The sequence below is a fragment of the Marmota monax genome, unplaced genomic scaffold (genome assembly GCF_021218885.2).
Source record: "Marmota monax isolate L192 unplaced genomic scaffold, Marmota_monax_Labrador192_F-V1.1 WCK01_AAM20220418_F8-fsc00066, whole genome shotgun sequence".
Classification (NCBI taxonomy): domain Eukaryota; kingdom Metazoa; phylum Chordata; class Mammalia; order Rodentia; family Sciuridae; genus Marmota; species Marmota monax.
The window spans coordinates 3,320,620-3,340,450 of record NW_026692805.1 but is presented as its reverse complement, the minus strand read 5'-3'; the positions used below and the strand labels follow the sequence as shown (position 1 = coordinate 3,340,450).

General features: G+C 43.3%; 1 long non-coding RNA gene across 1 annotated transcript; it reads right to left on the bottom strand.

The window, feature by feature from the left end:
- Positions 1 to 4,277: 4,277 nt before the first annotated feature.
- On the bottom strand, positions 4,278 to 15,017 carry LOC131424315 (uncharacterized). Its single transcript, XR_009227094.1, has 3 exons — positions 14,581 to 15,017; positions 10,823 to 10,894; positions 4,278 to 7,447 (listed from the first exon to the last, which is right to left on the bottom strand). It is a non-coding gene; the product is annotated as an uncharacterized LOC131424315 (long non-coding RNA).
- Positions 15,018 to 19,831: the final 4,814 nt, after the last annotated feature.

Below are 19,831 nucleotides of genomic sequence, written 5' to 3'. Positions count from 1 at the left end.
AGAGAGAGAGAGAGAGAGAGAGAGAAAGGGAGAAGATAAAGTAAGATAAGATAAAAGAGAAAGCAAATTCCAAAAATTTTCTTTTCCTTCTTGGGTCTAGAGTTTTTTGTAGTTCTCAACTTTTGTTATTAGGACTGTCTTCAGAATAAAATAAATCATATAATTACCAAATTGATCTAACGTGAAAATTATTGTAAATCAAATGAGTAGAAAAGTTCACGAAGGAACCCTAGGATGACTTATTTGTTAAAGTAATAAAATCCTCCCCTGTGGCCCTTCCGTGGGCTGTGGCAGAGGACTGAACAGTGTACAGCGAGTGTCCTTCAAAGTAGAACCCACGAGGGAGGCACGGGCAAAAAGACATTTATTTTGCATCTAAATTGCAAATTACTTTATCCAGATCTGCAAATTACTTTATCCACGACTCGTGCCTTATCTTTGAGGTCTTGGCATAATGTTCCACCCTAGAAAGAGAGGTTTGCTGATCATGCTCAAATTCGTTTTGCCACTTCCCTGATTTATTTTCCTGATAGTACTTGTCATCACCTGAAGTTATTCAGATAGTTGTTTATTGGTGGTTGGTCCATTTGTTTGTCATTTGGCTTCCACTACTGGAGTTTAAGCACCATAAGAGAAATAATGCATATGTCCTGTTCACTGCTGAATTTTCAGTGCCTAGAATAGTGCTGCCAACTATTTATTGACTGAAATATCGACTGAATGCATAAGTCAAAGTCCGCTGCCAACATCCCTGGAAACACACATCTGCCTATTTCTGGGGGATAACAAAGAGCCTGCGGATCTCAGTGTGTTAGAGCTGAAGATCCTAGACAGTCACCTGACACCACTCACTGCACAGCCTCAGACGATGCAGGGAGGCCTCGAGAGTAAGAATTGCTCGTGCCAGAACCACTCGGAGGTTCAGAGGGCCCAGCTGTTTCCAATTCCCGAGGCAGACCTCAAACCACGATTCTGAAATAAAGGCATATGAAAATCAAACAGAGGGCTAAGCAAAGTCATCTCCTCTAAGATAAATAACAGTCTGTCTGCTCTCACGCAGCCGAAATTAATCAAGGCAAGACCATCCCAACACCCAAACAAGCCACTCTTGCTCTCTGAGCTTTCAACCTAAGCCAGGGATATTCTCGTTCTCATTCCTCAACTCAAGGGTGGCAAAAAAAAAAAAAAAAGCTAAAATGTACTAAGAGTTTACCATGTCTTGGGCATTGCTCAGGGTTTTACATTCCTCATCTGTTATCTCCATGTTAAAGGGGAATTTAGGCTTAATGACATTAGATGATTTGCCTGAGGTCACACAGCTAATAATAGCAGAGTGTGGGTACCTTCTCAGGCTGACACCAAAACCTGTATTAAAAGATTGTTTTTTAACTTATATTTTAAATAGATAATAAATGCAAAAGCTATATATAAGTTTCCTATAAAAACTACCTCCTACCTATAGCCCAATTTCTCTTCCCAAAGGCAACCAATATAATAAGCTTCCTGAGGCTCTTTCAAGAGGTATTTTATGCAGATACAAGGCAAGAGAGGTGTATGTGTGTGGGGGTGTCTGTGTGCCTGTATATATTTTTGTACTTTTTGCTCTGGAAAATGTCCAACATATGCAAATGTGGACAGAATCCTATAGAGGAACCCCAATGTTCACATGGCCTGTTCAAGGAGTATCAGAACAATCTTATCTCAACTACACCCCACTACTCTATCCCAGGCATCATTTCATTTCATTTATAAATATTTCTCTGTGTGTATGAGAAAGAGGAAGACTCTTAAAACATAACCAAAATTAATAATCACCCCTGAAAATTAATAATTCTTTCATATCATCAAATATCTAGTCAGTATACAAATTTTCAACATCTTGTAAATGTCATATTTTTATAGTTTCCTTATTTGGATTGTTTTTAAAATTTATTTTTAAAAAAATTTTTGGCAGTACTAGGGATTGAATCAGGACTATTTTGCCACTGAGCTACATCCCTGGCCCTTTTTAGATGTTTATTCACCATGTTGTCTCACTGACCAAGACTGCCTGATTTAATCCACATCAATCAGTAATCACAAAATATCACTGGTTTTGCATAAAAAGCTACTTTTCTTGCTCACACTCTGTGTCCAGTACAGATTAGATGAACCTATTTATATTCAGAGACCCAGCCTTCAGGGACCACCTTGACATGGGCATCTACTAACACTAGGTTGTGGCAAATTGCACGCGCGTGCGTGCGCGCACACACACACAAACACACCTGTAATTAAAGCCTTTCACTCTCATTTTGTTGGCCAAAGCAAGTCCTATAACCACCTGAGTCCAAGATTGGGCATTGCAGTCCCAGGTGTGCCAAGAAAAGAATGGTTTATATCCTTCCATGGTGGTATCAAATCCAAGGCCTCATGCCTGCCAGGCAAGGGCTCTGCCACTGAGCACATCCCCAGCCCCCTTTTCTTTCCTTTTTTTTTTCTTTATTTTTGAGACAAGGTCTCACTAAGTTGTTGAAGCTGCCTTCAAACCTGTGATCCTCCTTCCTCTGCCTCCCAAGTAGCTGGAATTACAGGTGTGTGCCACTGCACCCAGCATGAACTGCTTTTTGTTGCCCGCATTTCTATGATTTTGTGTAATACATTCGCAACTGAAGTAATGCAATACAGCCCCATGTACTAGCAGATCTCTCTGATCGGGCTGTGAGGTCAATTTGGGAACATGAATGGGGCAAATATTCAGAGAGAGGCCCTACTTACTCAACCACAAAGCCCCCTGGCCTCTAATGTCCCAGACTTTGGCAGAAGAATCATTGTTCTGTAAGCACAGGGAGACAGACTTCCACCTTCTCACTTCAGGAGCCAAGATGATTCTGTTACCTACCGGCCAATTTAGCTTTTTTTGGGTGCAACATCTGGAACAAATGCATAATTTGTTTGGTCACTTTTACATAAAAATAAATAGTCTGTATTTCACAGATCCGGTACAAGGTGCTGTTTGTTTAGACAGTGATTTTTTTTTTCCAGATTTGCGAAGCCAATAGAACTTGAAAGTTTCAACATAAACAATGAAGAGATTAAAATAAACCGTAATGGAGCTTAAGAGATAGGAACATTTTCTTCAACAGGAATTGTGAGCTCATTATTCTTCCTAAAAATGTAAACTGATTCAGTTAATGCCAAGTCAACAGATAGAGAACCAGAGGAATGCAGTACCTGTCTTATGTTCAAATATAGAATGTTTGGAAAACCAGTATGACTCGAGAGGCTGATGTATGAGGATCACAAATTCAAGGACAGATCAGCAATTTAGCAAGACCCTCAGCAACTTAGGGAGATCCTGTCTCAATATTTAAAAATAAAAAGGTCTGAGGATGTAACTCAGTGGTAAAGTGCCCCTAGGTTCAATCCTCAGCACACCCTGCAAGAAAAGTTTGGAGGTAAGAGGTGTGTTCCGTCTTTCTATTTGCTAGAATATAACCTCTCTCAAGTTACTTCCTGTAATAGGGGGTTTCTTTTAAGGAATAAGAGAAACAGGGAACTTATGGGAACCTAGTGTTGAGAGCCACAGCTCGTTTCTTTTGACAAGTGGTTCCTGAATTGTGCCCAGCCAGACTGCGGCAACCTAGCTTGAAAACCAGTGTGCACCCACACTTCAGTGGAAATGAAACCTTATGCTAAGCATCCCAGGAACCCATCAGCAGCATTAGTGGGGTTTCTCATGGAAGAACCCAGGGGAAGAGTGAGTTATCTATGGTTAGTGCTGAAGCCTTGGTGGGATGGGTAGCGGTTGGGATTTCTTTCATGTCCTGAGATGGAATGACAAGCTGACAATGTACAGTAAAGAAGCTAATTAAAGTGTCCGTTGTCTTTTGGGGATCCAGGCTATGTGCTCACTGAAAAAATAGGGACTGTGAGGACAGATTTGTTAGATAACTTCTTACCTTAGCAAATTATGGCATGCCTCCAGATATCAGTGGTTGCTGTTGTTTTGGGCAGTGCTGGAGAGTTAGACCCAGGGCCTCTGGCTAGGCAAGCACTCTACCACTAACTGACACCCTCAGCCCTAGCAAATTATGGCATGAAAAAGAGAAATCCCAGTTTTGGATCAGTCAGTTTAAAGAAGGTGTTTTTTTTTCCCAGCAACCATGATAGATTGTATTATTTATTTGAAATATTTGCTGTTCATGTCCACTAGTTCACCCCCAGAGGGCCCAGCCCTGAGGCCCCACCGATTGGAAGGAACGCACATCTTGCTTATCATAGTTTATCAAGTGACTTTTTATATCTGATGGAATTTACATAATGTCATTGCATGGTTCTGCCATTGCTTTGTTCCCTCTGCTTTTAGACTAAGAGAAGCTGCTCCTTCACACTGAATCACAAAACAAAAACTACAGAGCAAAGAGTGATCTGTTGCTAATAGGCATAGAAGCAAGAAACCAACATTGATGTTGCAGGGTGCTAGGATTTGGAGGGGGCATTTAATATTGCAACATAATTTAATTGAAGTTAATGTGTACAGATATTGGGACCAGAAAGGTGATGTCGATCAGCAAAAATTCTGAAATATGTGGCATGTTGCCTACAATGTGAAATGTGGACCAAATGAACTTGTGACTTGAGTCAAGTAGTGGGAGAATAAAACATGGGTGTCATAAGTCTTCTTCTATTGTTGGCCTATGACAAGAGACTACAAAAACAATGTAAGCTCCAAATAGAATGTCCAGCTTGAAAGCAGAATTGAAAGGGAATTGCAGATAGTCCAAGGATTACAAAGTCAGAATGGGGGAGGGGGGGTAAAGAAGGGGAAATAAGGAGAACTGGCTGGAAGCTCTTGGAGAAGAAATCCACCTCTAAATCCCTTTGCTCATGCTGCTCCCAGGGCCACTACTCCTTCCTTGCCTCTCTGGTGAGTGCACAGAGAGTCATAAGTAGCACCAGGGAACGCCAGTCACAGTAATGGCTTCAGACACAGTCTGTATGTCGAGTGCTTCATGCAGAGATACCCTAGCCTTTTCCTCTCATTCAACCCAATTGCACTGGTGGACAGACCCTTCCTCTCCAGTAGGAGATTCAAAAACTCTCTGGAGAATGAGAGAGAAAAGATCTTAAGATACTGACATTAGGGGCCCCCAAGCAAATGGTTCATCTACAACATCCCAGTATAATGGGAAAATGATCAAAATTATTATGAATTCAGAACTTCCAATCAGCCCTGTACTTATTGGAGCCAAGAACTGATAGATGGCTGAGAAGACTGAAAAAACAAATAGAACAAAATCAACCTGGAGAAAATAAATACTAGTATATACATATATGTTTATATAATGAAAGACTTTAAAAATCAGAAACATTTATGGTACCTTATAATATCCCTACTAGTAAAATTATATATATATTATATAATTAATATCTTCAAAGTCATAAAATTTGGCCTACATAACACAGCGTGTTTTTTTAATATTTATTTTTTAGTTGTAGGTGAACACACAATACCTTTATTTCATTTTTATGTGGTGCTATGGATGGAACCCAGTGCATCACACATGCCAGGCAAGTGCTCTGCCACTGAGCCATAATCCCAGCCCCCGGGGTTTTTTAAGAATCATTCAAACATCAAAAAAGAAACCTTGGAAATCCAAATATTATGACAAAAATAACTGTCTCAATAAAATAGATGGAGGGTCAATTTGAGGAAATCTTCCAGAATGGTAAGAAACACCAAAAAATGAGAAGCAGAAAATGAAGATAGTAAAATTAGAGAACCAAGAGGTCTGACACTTAAATTTTAAGAAATTAGAGACAGTAAAGTAAGGAAATCAGAAATCATCAATGAAATGATTCAAGATAATCCTTAAAACTTAAGGACATGAGTAACTTGAGGTGACCACCGAGATTCACACCAAAATACATCATGTGAAATTTCAAGTCACGGCAGTCATTCCAAAGAACCTGTAAGTTCCCAGACAGTGTGGTTGGCTGGCTCCGTTGCTTTGGGCCTGAGGAGAGGCAGAACATCAGGGTGAAAGGGCACAGTAGAGGACAACTTCTCAGATCATTGCAACAGGGACGCATAAAAAGAGAAAGAGTACGTGGGAAGGAGGGGAGGGGCCAGCACAAGAAGTCTCCCTCCAGGACAAATCCCCACTGATCCACTTCCTGTAACTGTGCTGACTGCCTATAATTTCTACCACTCCCAGCAGTGCATGCAGCTATCAATGAATTAATCCATCGATGAGGTCAGAGCCCTCATGATCCAATCATTTCCTAAAAGTGCTCCCTCTGAACATAGCTGAGTGAGGGACCAAGAGATGCTGGGGACATTCTTGATCCAAACCATATCAGGGCTTTAGACTTCTTAAGAAAGACACTAAAAGCAAAAAGATTTTTTTAAAAAAATGATGCAGAACTTATTATCCTATATCCAAGAAAACTATCGATTGAATAGGAGTATAAAATAAAGACACCTTAAGACAAGTTCTCAGAAATTGATCTTCTATAAAATCTTTCTCAGAAAGCTATTAAAGGAAGCACACTACTAAAATTAGAGAGTAAACCAAGAAAGAAAAGGCATGGAATACACGAGAAAATCGACAAAGAAAGAGAAAAAGGCATCCTTGGGGTGATGAAGGGAGGCCCTGAGCTGAGCAGAGGACACAATCCAGATGGAAGCACCCTCACCCGGAGAGGTGCCCAGAGGGTTGTGAGCAGGATCCCTGCTGCCTTTCTTTAAAATCAAGGTCAGAGTGCCCAGCTAAGCTTATTTACTTATCTTGTCCATGTTCTAATCGTTTATTCTTTCTCCTCCATGACCTACTGCTTGCATCAGCTGAGGGTCCTCATTTCACCTCACAGAAATCGTCTCCTCTAGCCTTCTCCTGAACAGTGAAGGTCAGAACTGGAGAGATGAGAGCAGCTGTCTTATAGACCATGTCACTGCTGGACCCACAATTTGATGCCTTAGCAGTGTTTGAGCCCATTTTTCCAGGTTCAACCCCGGAATTGCCCACGAGCTTTCCAGAGGGATACTGTCTGCACAGTAAATCTAAAAAATTGCACCTGGAGATGAAATTGAACCTATCTTCTCCCAGGAACCTACTTTTTAATAACAATTGAGGTTGTGTTTGCTACTCACTCAAGACCGAGCAAGAGATCCTTTGTGGATACTTGCATGGATTGTAAATCTACAAAGAAAAGGAAAGTTTGGAAAGAGGTTTCCTAGTGGTAAAGGGAAGAAGGGATTTTGAGAAGTCAAAGAGGCTTCTGAGATACTGAGATGATCCTTCTATGCCTGAAAAGAGAATGCACAGAGGTTCATTTTCTTCTCCTTCTTCTTTTCCTCCTCCTCCTTCTCTTCCTACTTCTTTATTTTCTCCTTCTTCATCTTCATTTTCTTATTCTTCTTCCTCCTCCTCTTCCTTGTCTTCATCTTCTAAATTGTATATATCTAAATTAACACAGAAAAATTGTACAAATTGTTGAGTCCATGTGATGTTTTGATTCATGTGTATACTGTGTAATGTTCAAATCAGGGTAAGCCTTCCTCAAGATGATCATTTCCTCATGGTGAAAACATTCAAAATCCTTTCTTCTGAAATTAAAGAAGACCTTAGAAGATGAAAAGATCTCCCTTGTACTTAGATAGGCAGAATTAATATTGTCAAAATGACCACACTACCAAAAACACTGTAAAGAGTTAATGCAATTCCAATCAAAATCCCAATGACATTCCTCATAGGAATAGAAAAAGCAATCATGAAATTCATTGGAAAAATAAGAGACCCAGAATAGCTAAAACAATCCTTAGCAAGAAGAGTGAGGCAGGTGGCATCACTATACCAGACCTTAAACCATACTACAGAGCAGTAGTAACAAAAAATGGCATGGTATTGGCACAAAAACAGACTTGTAGACCAATGATACAGAACACAGGACACAGAGACAAACCCACATAAGTACAGTTATCTCATACTAGACAAAGGTGCCAAAAAATGTATTGGAGAAAAGATAGCCTCTTCAACAAATGGTGCTGGGAAAACTGGAAATCCATATGCAGCAAAATGAAATTAAGCCCCTATCTCTCACCATGCACAAAGCTCAACTCAAAGTGGATCAAGGACCTAGGAATTAAACAAGAGACCCTGCACCTAATAGAAGAAAAGGCCCAAATCTTCATCATGTTGGATTAGGCCCCAACTTCCTTAACAAGACTCCTATAGTTTAAGAAATAAAATTAAGAATCAATAAATGGGATGGATTCAAACTGAAAAACTTCTTCCCAGCAGAAGAAACAATCAGTGAGGTGATGAGAGAGCTGGCAGAATAGGAGTAAATTTTTACCACACTCACATCAGATAGAGCACCTAGGATATATAAAGAACTCAAAAAACTTAACACCAAAACAACAACAACAAACAAACAAACAATGAGTAACCCAATTATTAACCCAATCAATAAACGGGCCAAGGAACTGAATAGACACTTCTCAGACAACGATATACAATCAATCAACAAATATAGGAAAGAATATTCAATATCTCTAGCAATTAGAGAAATGCAAATCAAAACTAAGATTTCGTCTCACTCAAGTCAGAATGGCAGCTATTAAGAAAACAAACAACAAGAACTGTCGCGGAGGATGTGGAGGGAAAGGCACACTCAAACATTGTTGGAGGGACTGAAAATTGGTGCAGTCACTCTGGAAAGCAGTATGGAGATTCCTTGAAAAACTTGGAATGGAACGAGCCACCATTTGACCCAGCTATCCCACTCCTCAGTCTATATCCAAAGGACTTAAAAACACCATACTACAGGGACACAGCCACACCAATGTTTATAGCAGCACAATTCACAATAGCTACACTGTGGAGCAACCTAGATGCCCTTCAATAGATGAATGGATAAAGAAACTGTGGTATATATACACAATGGAATATTACTCAGCATTAGAAGAGAATAAAATCATCGTATTTTCAGGTAGATGGATGGAGTTGGAGAATATCATGCTAAGTAAAGTAGGCCAATCCCCAAAAACCAAATGTCAAAAGTTTTCTCTGATATGAGGATGCTGATCCATAATGGGGTTTGGGAGTGCATGGGTGGAAGGGAGGAACTTTAAATAGGGCAAAGGGGAGGGAGGGAAAAAGAGGGAGTAGGGGTGTAGGAAAGATAGTGGAATGAGATGGACATCATTACCCTAAGTACATGTATGAAGACACACACACACACACACACACACAAATTCTTTCTTCTAGCGTTCTTGAAATATATAGTACATTATCATTGTAAATAATCACCCTACTGTGCCATATAACACAAGGACTTTTTTTCTCCTATCTCTTAGTACCTATTGATCAACCTCTACCCATCCATCCTTCTCCCACTCTCCACAGCCTATTTTTCTTCTAATTATACATAAATGTTTTCTATTCTATTATGCATGATATACCTCATAAAAAATTATTCTTTTAATTTAAGGAAGAGTCAAGTAGCAGTGAATGATTTAAAAAACAAAGAGGCTGAGGCAGCTGTGTTCACTGACGTGGCATGACATCCAAGGTCTTTTAGCCCAGTGAAAGGGCAAGGGCTTTACATATGCAGGGCACCAAAACAGAGATGCAAACCAGAAGTTCAAGGAATTTTGTCAAGTAAAAGGATATGGGACAAAAAAGAATGTTTATGATCTGGTGATTGAATAGAGAAATAGAAACAAAAAGAAAAACAAAAACAAAACCACATATCCCTCCACCCACCCACCCACCCCAAACACACATGTATCTAGCTTGGTACACAGGAGAAACACATCCTCAGAAGGACACCTTAAGAACTGAGAACACAGAACTGAAAACCAGAGACCAGGGACAAGGAATTCTCACATTCTACCTTCTTATGGTTTTGAATTTGGAAGCATTTGGAAGTTTTACATATTCAAAAACCTTTGAACTTGTTTTATAATAAGAAGCCTGATAGCAGCAGACCAGATCTAATGGAGGATATGGAAACATCTACTGCTGGGGGAAGCGGGGACAGGAGAAGTAAACCTCCTTGGAAAGCAAACTGGAAATATCTCTGTAAGTTTGGGCCAGCCACTACTCCTAAGTATGTGCTCTGAGAAACTGTTTGCACATGTGCCTCAGGAAATACAGACAGGAGCGTTCAGAACAAACTGGTGTGTGATGCCTGAAAAAGAAAGAAAGAAAAAAAAGAAGATAGCAACCTCCAAGTTTCCAAGAGGAGAATTGGGAAGAAATTCTGGTTGATCCTACAGCAGTGGAAGTGAGTCAACACACCCAAAATTACAAATAAAATGTGGAAAGGAAGCAAGTAGCAAAGGATATGCACTATATGATAAAAGTACGTCATATTCAAACACATTAATCAGCTCTGTGTCTGTGCATGTAGTAAAGTCTGAAGTGTATAAAATTGATGAAGATAAAATTCAAGGAGTGCTGGGATGTAGTTCAGTGGTAGAGCACTTACCTTGCATGTGCCAGGGCCTGGGTTAGATCTCCAGTAAAGCCAAAAATAAATAAATAAGAGAAATTAATTAAGAAATTCACAATAGTGAATCTTTAGAAGAGTGGGAAATTAATTATGGGAAAGGTATATAGAGCCTCAGGTCTATATGCTATGCTTTATTTCTAAAGCTGGGTGATGTGCTCGTGGGCTTCATTACATTACTCAGACTAACTTCTAAATTATCTGTTACACTTCATTTAAGTTAACAAAATTGCCATCAAAATTACTAGGAAAACATTTATGTTTCATTCAGCATAAATAAGATTATAAGAACTAAAGATTAATGGAAAAGGCAAATTCTAACCTTGATCTATTTATTGCTTCATATTCCAGGTTTGAGAAAATAATTTTGTTCCGTTGGGTCTTTCTAGGTTCACTAGAACAGAAAAAAACAGGAAGAGAAATGTCCTGAAGTTTTGCAATAAAACCATCAAATAGTTGAAGTTGGGAGAAATTATACCAATTGTATATTTCAAGCCCCTCTATTTTTGTTGTTGTTGTTGTTTGTTGTGGAGGTGTTTGTTGTTGTTGTTGTTGTTGTTTATTTGGGATGGGGTTTCACTGTGTTGCCCAGGCTGACCTTGAACTCCTGGGCTCCTCCTGCTTTGGCCTCCTGAGAAGCTGAGATGACAGGTGCTAGTAGACCTGATCCCTCATTTTTACAGGAGAGGTTGAGGCCCAGAATGGTAAGCAACCTGCCCAAGGTCATCAAAGGCTATGATAAGACAACAGATCCTGGCCCCTGGCCAGGTACTTTGTCCTGCACACCACATTCATATCAGGGAAATGAGCAGTGCTTTCCCTGGCTGAAGCATTAGCTTGGCTCAAGTTCGGCCACCACACCAGGGAGTTTTTGCCCAGCCAACCGTGCTAACAGTATATCCTGAATGGACAAAGGAAACAGCAGAGTATGAGAATCAGACGGGAGTACAGTTAGCCTCCCAGGAGGTGGACCCTGTTCATCACTCTGTGGGGCCAACTGCCTGAAAGGATGTAAGACTCTGAGCCCAGGCAGAGGCAGGAAAGTATCACGGGGCATGTCCAGGGTTCCCGTTGACTCTCTGAGCCTTCATACTAGCACATGGTGGAGCGATCAGATAGCTCTAGGTCAGTCCTGCCTAAGCCACTTATTAGATCAGACTCAGACTAGTTTTTACCTTCTCTCGTCCCCTGGTCATCTAAAAAAGGAGGAAAGTAACCGAATCCATTTCATATAATTGCTACAGAATTGGTGGAATTGGTGTATGTTAAATATATATGAACATGTGCATAGCATCTTGTATACAGTGTGAGCTCAATGGTAAGCACTGCTATAGAGAGAAAAGTTGCACATTTTCAGGGTCTAAAAACAAGTCTCCACTGGATAAGAGAACAAAAGCACAGTTATCATAGAACTGCTGTCTCAGTGCCACAAGTTACAAGCTCAAGGTCAGCAGGGCTTCTCCCTATCTTGCAGAAGTGATACATATTGATTTGAACACTCCTGTCTCTCAGACCAGCCTTCACTGAGGCCAGGAGGAAGGCAGATGATATAAAATAGGCTGTTCTCATTTTACCCCTGGATAAGTCACTGAAGTGACTCAGGACACCTTGGGCAGGTGTTTATAGGTGTCTTCATTCAATAAAGACATCAGTTAATGAGCCAGGTAACCCTCTTCACTCAGCCATGTGTGCCTTGGATACTCAGCAGTGCTCATCAGGCCTGGCGGGATTGCGAATCATATCTGAACGACAAGCAAAAAAATTGAGGTGGCCTTCAGAACAGGAGGGGACTTCCTGGCACAGTGGTACACACCTGTAATTCCATGAACTAGGAAGACTGAGGCAGACGCTAACCTCACAAGTTTGAGGTTAGCGTCTGTAATATATTGAGACTGACTCAAAATAAAAAGGAGAAGGTGTGGCTCAGGGGTAGGAGGATTCAATCCTCAAAACTGGGGGGAATTTAAAAAAAAATAAAGAGGAAGGGACCATCAAAGGCCCAGGGTACAGAAGAGATGTCCCAGTCTTTGAGCCTTTGAGAACATGGGTGGGTTTTGGTCCTCCAGCTGAGTATCCTTCCCCAGTCTTTCATTTCCCTCAAATAACACCTTCTGCCCTGAGCAACTTCATTTCAAATTCTCTTCTCTGAAGTTCAGTGCTATTTGGTGTCTGGATTTTCAGCCATTCCAAGACCCCCTAAAGGATGGAGTTTCTGCCCTCAAACTGGATTTCCTGAATGGGGGGAGATTAAACTCGATGTGTGACTTGATCCTAACACAACAGATACTTTCTTTCATGGAAATACCATCCAAGAGAATCTGAATTGGCAATATTAGAGATGCCGTATGTCTGCACAGATCCTCCACTAATGCAGCCCTGGGTGGCTTTGAGGCTCTAAACTCGTTTATCCTTGTCAAGATTTCTAGAACTTTTTTAAGCAATCACATAGATTAGTTTCTCACAAGCTCTTCACCAGCTGTCCACAGTCTCTGCATCTTAACTGACTTGCAGCTGGTCCCTCCCTGCTGCCTCTGGCCAGGCTGATTTCTCCGTCTCCACTGACCAGCTGTACTCCCCAGCTTTCCAGAGTTCCCTACCAGGCCCTGCTGATGCAGTAGAGATGTACTGCGATGCCAGACGGTCACTGCTTGGCCTCCTTGATGGGGAAACCATCTCTCTTCCTGTTAGATTCCACCAGCCTGGGCCTGAGTGCAGCTCATGGGACTGCACAGACACCAGGCCCTGCTCCCAGGGAGACTTGACCATGAGCAAACTGATGGAAGTCAGGCCCTCCTGGCTGACATCACCACGGCCCTCCCCCCGCCATTGTCATTGAGTCAAAGTTGTCATGCTTGACTTTCTTCTTCCTTAGGATGTGTTTTCTCCCAAGAGGTACCTTAATCCCTAAACCCTCATTTCAAAAAAGAAGAAGTTTTGAGGAAGATCTGCCTTAGCAAATCATCCCAACTTCTAGTAGGGCTTCAGCTAAAATCCCGAGAACAGGTGCACATAGATAAAGGACCTCATGGTGCACACTTTCCATTTGGCCTTCCAGCCCAAGGGTGGCAATTGCGCTGATGTTTGAGGTCAAGGCTGAGGCCGTACATGTCCTTTCATGCCTAGTGTAGCCAGGTGTTTGCCATCTCTGTCCAGAGTGACCAGCATATCCACAGGGTTAGTGGCTTCTGATGGGTAGTGATCACCCAGGAGTCTACAACATAGGCTCTGGGTCTGAATTCTGGAGGTTTGGGGCTAAGGGACTCATTGGCAACTGCATAGCACCTTTGAACAATTCAGAATTGTCCTGAGGGCCTGGGGCTCTGGGCAAGGTTTCCTGCTTCCCACGCCAGCTTCTGGTGGCAACAGCACAAGAAGCAGCAAGCTCGCTTTGCCTTTTTTGGAGACAAGAGTTTTTTGGAAATCGAATTTATATTCCTGGGAAAGATATGGTAGAGAATATGCTTTTCATTATATTCATGGAGGCAGAGGAGTAGAAGGGTCAGGCCCAGGGCCCCATAGCTGAGGCTTTAGCACCAATTTCCTCTGGAGGAGCCGCTCCTTGTACACACTACTTTCCTAAGAATTTGACACTGTAAGACTCAGGACATGGGAATGAGACTTGGAGAGCCCCAATTTCATCTCTTCCACTGGCTTTTTTTCTTCCTTTCCTTTTAAGTTCTACCTAGGCCTGTCATTTCTGCTTTGCAATGTCCCAGGAGTCCAGCTTCCTGCCCACATCTTCAGAGCCCTGACACAGCAGTGCCCTGGCCCCCATCCGTGCCAGGGCTGCCCAGAGGCAGACAAAGCAGAAGCATCCCAGCCCTGTGTCTCCCCTTGCACGTCAAGGGACGCTTTCACCATCTGCTTTCAATGAAGTGTGGGTTTCGGGACATATTATGGAAACAGAAACGGAAAAACCATCGAGGTCCCTCCTGCAAAAACCATCATTATCCACTGAAATGAACTCTCAGGAACTTCCGGGTGTGGAGCACATCACTATTAATGAAGAAGAATTCAGACAGGAATTCTGGCCCGGCTGGACAAAGGAGAGGGAAGAAGAAATGGAATGTTTTGACTCACCCAGAAGTTAAGAAGAGAGTCCCTTAACAGAGCAAACAGTACCGTCCTACAGCCAAGGCTGTGGAATCTGACACCAGCCTGATTTCTCTCCGACTCCAGAATGCAGCTCCCAGGGCTCCAGTGCGGGGGAGGTGAGCTGAATTACCAGAGGAACACCCAGCACTCAGTCAAGGTCGAACCTCAGCCAAGGCTGGAAATGTCATCTGCCCTGATGGCAGCACACTGGAGAGGGGGCCTGGCCCACAGGATCTGTGAGCCCCCACGAGGGCTCAGAACAGACTCATGCTGGGTCTCCTGGTGGAATTTGCTGCCCTTCACATCAGCCCCATTCAACCCTCCTGCTGAGGAGGGGCTGTGTGTGAGACAGAGGTTGAATATGTCTATGGCTTAGCATGCTAGAAAAGGACGCCTGGAGGACCATGCCGGTGTACACCAGGCACTCAGCAAGGATGGGGAAGAGGGGTGCAAGAGGAATCTCTACAATGTTCTCCCATCTTTTCTCCTCCCCAGAAAAGAGTCACCACAATCCTTGTCAGAGGGCAATGTAAATCTGCATGCTGGATGCTATTACAGGGTTGAAGTAGGGTGTGTGTGTGTGTGTGTGTGTGTGGTGTGAAAGCCCTACCCTTGCTTTCTGATGCTTGAAATTCTGCACTTCCTGCACTTTTCTTCTTTCTCTCTTAAGATATCATTATGTTGGAGAGAAAAACATTTCAAGCTTTATCAGTAAATGGCATCATCGGGGAAATTAGTTCATCAGATTCTCCTCAAGAGAAGGTCTTAATGGGAAGAAAATGAGAACCCTGAGTACTGATTTGGGAACAGGGCACCAGGAAGGAAAAAGGTGGTCACGAAAAAAAAAAAAGGTGATTTGCTCTGCTTCACAGTTTTGCTGAGAGTGACACACATTTGGTTATAACTTTTGTGTCATTAGGGAAAAGTAACTATCATGGAAGAAAGAAAGTGGCCCTCCTCATCCCAGGGATCACAAATTCCATGTCCATGTTTTTTGTTGTTGTTTTGTTTTGTTGCAGGGAGGGTTGTTGGGTTTTTGTTTTTGTTTGTAGTATTGGGGATTGAATCTAGGGCCTGGTGCATACTAGGCAAGTTCTCTCTCAACTGAGCTATATCCTCTGCTTTCATGTCACTGTTTTACAGAGAAAATATTTTTTAGTTAGGTAATTGATTTGGGAAATCTGAATGGCTCATACATAGGTCCATTTTTTTTTAAATACCTATCTTAGTCTGTTTTTCTCTTACTATAATAAAATACCCCAAACCAGGTCATTTATAAAGACAAGACTTTTAGGCTTACAGTTCTGGAGGCTGGGTGTCTGTTCAGAGAATGGCAGTGGTATCTGCTCGGCATCTGACATGGACCTTCTTGCTGCATCATATGGCAAGACAGGAAAAGCATGCTAGGTCAGGTATCTCTTCCTCCTCTTATAAAGCCACTAATTCCATCAGGGAGGCCCTATCCTCATGTCCTCATCTAATACTAATTATCTTTCAAAAACCCTACCTCCAAACACCATTGACATATGACTTTGTGGGTTGCTTCTAACACATAAAGTTTGGGAGAAGTATTTAAACCATAGCAATACCCTACTTCCAGGTACTAAACTTTCCTCTGGGCAATTTTTACTGTTGACAAAAGAAAGCAAGGGAGGCACATCTATGAGTCTGAAGGGAAAGGAAAGGAAGGTACACCTGCAGCCCCAGCCCTGCCCTCCATTCCCCAAGTTCCCTGGATGACTGCACAGCACAGACCCACCTGCCGGCAGGAAGGTGCCGCACTTAGCTTCCCAGATGTCACTCTAGCAATGGTAACTGTCATCAGTGAGACTGGGAACTAGGAGACAGATGGCCCTCAGAAACTTCAAGGCCGACTTTACCTTGGTGTGGGCGCACACATTAACCTCCAAATTACAATGTTATAGTAAAGATCTTCTTAATTTTTCCCAGGCTGCGAGAAGGTGCTGGTGGCTGTCACTCTTCCCCTCCCCTGCAGAGGACAGGGGCTGCTTGTCCTCCCTGTGGGGAAGCTATTTATTTACTCAACTCTCTGGATAACTCCCCAACAGCATCTGAATGGCAGGCTTATGTAAATCAGAGCATGGTGGCTGCATGTGCTGGGAAAGCAGGCAGCCTGTCCCACCCAGCTCTTTCCTGAGCTCAGAGCCACTATGCACACGTCCCATGGCAGAGGGCCAGGGTTCTAGTAGTTCCCTTGCTACATGCAGGTCTGCAGCCTGTCCAACAAAGACAAGACCTTGCAAACCAAAGCTCCCCTTGATTCGTTGTCTTAAGAGAATTAAGTAATTACTTACCATATATTGCTCATTCTTTAGTACTGAGCACTTGTTCAGTAATATTTTTATTTTGCTATCTACATACTGGCTGGAGCCAATTGAGCCACATGACATTCTGTGAATCTGATTGGTTACCAGTGTCGTTGGAACTAGTAGGACAGGGTAAGTTTATTTTGGCTCAGTGACTGGCTATGCATTGCTTAGTGACCACAAAATATGACAGAAAGGAAGTAAGCTATGTAGAATAATAACAACAGCCAACACTTAGATACAGGCTAAGCTGTGCCAAGCATTCTTCTAAACACTTCACATGTTAATTCATTTAACTCCTCAAAGCAACTGGATGAAGTAAGTTCTATTATTATCCCCATTGTACAGATAAGAAAACCCAAGTACAGAGGTGAGCAATTTCCCCAAAGTCCCAAATGGACCACATACAGCCCAAGACTCATTCTCTGTCTCATCTTCTACACTGGAAATTGCCCACTTTGGTTATTAATGAACTCTGGTCAATTAACGGAGCTGATGTGCCATGTCTGGATTTGTGCTGCCACCATGAGGAGGAGGAAAAGCCAGTCGAGCTGGGTCAGGGAGGAGCTCAGGGACTGGGGACAGGGAAGAAGAACCTGGAGCTGAGGTCCGGCTGGTGTCTCCACTCAAGAAGCAAGCAGCAAAGAAAGTGACCCTGTAGCCAGCCTGCTCCCTCCCCTGCGGTGACCTGGACGAATAAGCCAGGGCAAAGGGCAGAGCAGGCCTCGCCTGCAGACCCCAGTGCGTGAAACCGAGGCGTGAGTCCTGAGCTCAGAGTCAAGGGCCAAAGGGAAATGGAACACCAGGCTGCCCTCTGGCTGGGTCATCTGCCCCAAAGGATGAGCTTGGTGAGAAGAATGCAGTCTATGAGTAAGATACGGAAACCGTGAGCCAGGGAGCAGGTGGAGCTACTGAGGGGGTAGGGTGGGGTGCAGCGCGAATCCCCACAGTCTACTGGACATTGCAAGCTGTTTATCATGGGAACCCTTCTGGCCTAGTGTATCCCTGGGGTTGGGGTAGGTGAGGGTCTGTTCTTCCTTTCATATCTCTAGCTCAGCAGAGCCTGGTTCAGAGGTTAGGGGACGATGGAGCTACTAGAACATTCTCAGAAGACATGACCAAGACCCAGAAATCCCAGCTCACCCCACCCCACACTGGGATTCAGAGAGACAAGATTGGTTAATGGATAGATGGAAAGCCCTTGGAGAGAGATAAAACTAAGTTTAGACTTTGGCTCTGTGACCTTGGGCAAATTAATACGCTTCCTCCAAGACTCAGTCTCTCCAGGTATAAAATGGGAACAATATTAATGTCCTGGATAAATGAGGTAAGAAACACAGTAGGCTTTATTCAATAAAGGACACTTGCCACTGTTCTTAGTACTCGTGTCAGGAATAACAAAAACATTGACAGAAGGCAGGCAGGAGGGGGCAGGAACAAGGTAAAACTGCCACTCTCTTTTGGAGGCTCTCCTTTCTCCCCCTCCTTCTAAGTGGGTATGAGCCTTTCCTATGGGCCACCTCTCTCTCTTCCCCTCAGTACCCTGAGCAGGTACTAAGTGCTTAAGAAATGACAAAGTGGTAGGTTGGGAGGAAGCCCTCCGTCTTCACTCCCTCATCTCTGACTTCATTTTCTGCCTCAATAGAAAGTGCCACCAGGGATGTCTTGATCCAAATAATCATCATAAAACCAAACTCTCTTTGATTTCCATGACCATTTTCTCAGAAGGTGTGCAAATCCTGGGGAGTTGACGAGGCCTCCAAGGCCCCCTCCTCCCCGGAGGCTCGGGATGCTGAGAGGAGGACTGACTGCCAGCACAGAAGGTATGTCCTGCCCTTCTGACCTCCCCTGGGCCTAGGCAGATCATGGCCCCTGTGAATGATGATGGCTTCAGCATCGGCTGTCTAGTTTCAAGTCTCTTTGTAAAACAAATTCATAAGCTTCATAATTCATAACAAATTCGTAAGCTTCCACCTTTTAAACCATCATGTGAAAAATCTGTTTCTCCAGACAAAGTTTCCATCATCTTGAATAGGTGCCCACCTCCAGCATCACGACAGAGGTGGGCCCCAATACTCACCCCCAGAGACCTTGAAAACCTGGACACCCTAGGGGAGGTGAGTATCCCTCATCCTCGTAGCCTGGCCTTCTCTATCCCATCAGAGAACACCTCTGCTACCTGAAAGAGCTGCCGGGAGCTCCCAGCTCACCCAGCTCTGCCTAGTCAGGCCTGGCCTCAGGATACATCAGTTAACAAAGGAAAATTCAAAGGGAGCCTGATTTTCCCAGCTGCCAAAGAGGGGAAAGGAAGCCAAACTCTGTGAATCATACAATACCATCCGAACAATTCAAGGAACTATCCAAAGGAAGTGACCAAAATAGCCCAGTGACCACTGCCTGCTGGGGGAGTAAAAAAATGGAAGCCCATATCTCCATAGCACAGGGCAAGGGCACATTTAAAAAAGAAAAGAAAGCCCCCCCCCCCCAGCAGGGGAAACTGCTGCTTATAAATATTTACTGAAGCGAGTTGTCTGTTAACTCCCAAGCCCAGGAAGGAAAAGATCGTGGAGGAGGGCAGAGATAGCAGCCTTGGTGCTAGGGCTGCCTTGCCCTGTCTGACCTGAGCGCTGCCTCACTTCATGGGTCTGGGTCCCCTGGGGGTTCTGGGTAGCTTGATTCGGGCCAAATTCGGGCTCCTCTCCTTCACCCTTCAGAGCTGATGCTTCAACATTCATCAGCACACCCTGGCAGGTGGGAGGACTTGCTCCGGGTACCAGCTTGCACGTGGAAGCAAAGAAGAAGAGCCTGGGGTCCAGGCTGTGCAGCTCTCCAGGGAAAGGACCTCATTTTCAGAGAAGCTAACTCCTGAGTTCTTTTCCCTCTCCCTCTGATCTAATGGAGTCAATTCT